The sequence below is a fragment of the Piliocolobus tephrosceles genome, chromosome 3 (genome assembly GCF_002776525.5).
Source record: "Piliocolobus tephrosceles isolate RC106 chromosome 3, ASM277652v3, whole genome shotgun sequence".
NCBI classification, from domain to species: Eukaryota; Metazoa; Chordata; class Mammalia; order Primates; family Cercopithecidae; genus Piliocolobus; species Piliocolobus tephrosceles.
In genome coordinates this window covers 62,885,866-62,888,754 of record NC_045436.1, presented here as the reverse complement: position 1 = coordinate 62,888,754, position 2,889 = coordinate 62,885,866, and the positions used below count along the sequence as shown (strand labels likewise).

The following is a 2,889-nucleotide window of genomic DNA, read 5'->3' as shown; positions in this document are numbered from 1 at the left end:
TTTGCCTTTCATTTTGCTTGCATCCTTTCCTTAACTTCATATTTGGAAAAGGTTTCTTATAGATAGCAGATAGTTTAATTTGTTTTTATTTTAATTCAATCTAACAATTTCCATCTTTTAATTGGTGTACTTAGGTCATTCACATTTAATATCATTATTGATATGGTTGGTCAAAATTTACCATTGTGACAGCCATTTTCTATTTGTTCCTTGTGTTCTTTTAAAAATATTGCTCTCCTTTTTTCTGTTTTTTTTTTTTTTTTTTTTAGATTAATTGGTCAATACTTTTATTGCCTTTTATTACCTATGTTGACTTCATTATTTTTAAGAAAATTTTGTGGTTGACTTACGGCTTACAAAATACATATTTAATTAATCATAGTCTACATTTAAATAATATTTACACTGTTTCACACAAAAATATCCAAAGAAATGTTAAATCTTAGGAGTCTGAGGCACAAGAATCACTTGAACCCAGGAGGCAGAGGTTGCAGTGAGTTGAAATTGCTCCACTGCACTCCAGTCTTGGTGACAGGGTGAGACCCTGTCAAAAAAAAAAAAAAAAAAAAGAAAGAAAGAAATGTTAAATCTTTCTTACAGAGTATGCCTCGTGCAGTAAAGGCCCTTAGTATCTGTCTGAAAAAAATATATATACACGACACACATATTTTTTCCAGCATTTTATAAATGTCACTTCATTGCCTTCTAGCTTGCTTGTTTTCTGAAAAGAAAATCATGTATTTAAATAGTATATGGATCAATGTGCCAAAAACTGAGTATTTAGTTGATGATGTATGAATACTGGCTCACTTTATGGAGAAAATAAAACTGGATTTCTATCTTGTGGCATACAAAAAGGTACACTTCAAAAAAAGTTATCATTGTGAAAGATAAGTCTTTAAAGTTAACAGAGGGAGGATCAAAGCAGGCAAGATGGCGTCGAGGAGCGGGGAGCTAGGGAATTTATTTGACCACCAGGTCTGGAGGGCAGCATGCAACACGTGGGCCAAATATGGGGAGGGAGGATGGCCTGGTGCTGTCAAAGTATATACAATCAATTTGTAATCTCAGTGCTTATTAATACAAGGAGGTCCTGCTGTGGGAGCCATGAAGGAAATAGTTGAGCGATTCACTTTGTATGGTGCAAACGAACAGTACAATGCTCTAGATGAATACCCACCAGAAGAGTTTACTAAAGTTTATCTTATTAAATTTATAAACTTAAAAAGTGCAAGGACAGCCAAGAGAAAAATGGATGAACAGAGTTTTCTCAGTGAATTGCTTCATGTATGCTATGCTCCAGAATTTGTAACAGTTGAAGAAACTAGAAAAAAAAAACAGAAGTGCAGAAGGCATATGTAGTAAGAAATACTGAAAATAAAGGTTTTAAGCCATGTGAATATATTCCCTTCTCAAGGAATAAATGTTTTGGAGTAGAATTGTTAACATTTTTAAGTGATTGTTTAAATTATATGATTCTGAATGATGAAAACAATAAATAAGTCACTTCTGTTTTCCTTTCCCTCACCTTTTAAATTGTGATATAAAGACCATTACATGACAAAGAAATTGGTTACAGAGCATAAAGACACAGAGAATTTTAGACAAGACTTCCACTCAGAGATGTTTGGATTTTGTACAGCTGCTGTGAACACTTCTGCAGGGAACTCAAATCCTTATCTTCCATATTCCTGTGAATTGCCTTTATGTTATTTCTCCTCAAAATGTATGTGTTCATCCAGGGGGCATGTTGACAGAGCATCAAAGTCTTCTAAGGATGGTAGAAACCATGGTAAAACAATGGGGCATTATAACCACAATGACTCTTTGCAGAAAACACAAATAAACACTTTTAAAAACTCAGTGGCCTACCCTGGTGCACAAAAGGCTATTACTTCTTCAGAGGCAGTTGACAGATTTATGCCTAGGATAACACAACTGCAGGAGCACAAAAGAAGAAGAGAAGACGATCATAAACTTGGAACTTTTCTTGAAACAAGCTCAAGTAGTAATGAGGTTATGACTGGACCTCTGTTACCAGATGTATCTAAAGTGGATATGCACGATGACTCATTGAATACAACAACAAATTTAATTTGGAATAAACTTAAACAGGTAATTTCATCTGCCAAAGCCTCCAGGGGACAAGCCAGAAGATGTACCTGCAAGTCATCCATTAAAACAAAGAAGAAGAATACACAGTGCCAGCAGCAAATTAGTATTTTCTAAAAAAAAGAAAAAAACACTTTTTTTTTTTTTTAATTTTTAGCCTGTCATTTTAATTATTCAGAGATTTTACTGCTGGTATTTTTTAATGCACTCCTCTTTGTAATTTCATTCAAGCTACTTGTCTAAAGTCATTTCTTCATTTTTTGATCCATATTTAATTGCAGAAACTATTCTTGTCATTATAACATTATTTCTCATGTATAGTAATTATATGTAAATTAATTAAAGCAAATATGGAAGCTTTACAATATAAATCAAGATAGACAACCAGGAAAAATTAATAAAATAATAATAATAATAATAAAGTTAACAGGTTAATAAATGTTAACAAAGATGAATTGCTCATAGATTCTATAACATCTAATACAGGCTTTCTGTCAACAAAAGGACACAATGAACAAAGTTGAGAAACCAATTTATTATTTCCAGAAATTACTTGCAATATCTAAAACCACAAATGTCTAATATCAGAATGTACAAAGAATTCTTGCTAATCCATAATACAATGACAGCAAATCAAAATAGGAAAAAATGAGCAAAAGTTGTGAACCATTATTTCACAGAAGTGAAGACTCAAAAGAAGGTTATTATGAGAAAGACGTATTAATTTGCAATTATTACAGTGGCAACGATGCAAAAGTTACATAATGCAAGTGCTGC

The 2,889-nt window shown here is 32.6% G+C and overlaps 1 pseudogene; it reads left to right on the top strand.

The window, feature by feature from the left end:
• The first annotated feature begins 933 nt into the window (after positions 1–933).
• Positions 934–2,180, top strand: LOC111546268 (annotated as a pseudogene).
• The last annotated feature ends 709 nt before the right edge of the window (positions 2,181–2,889 follow it).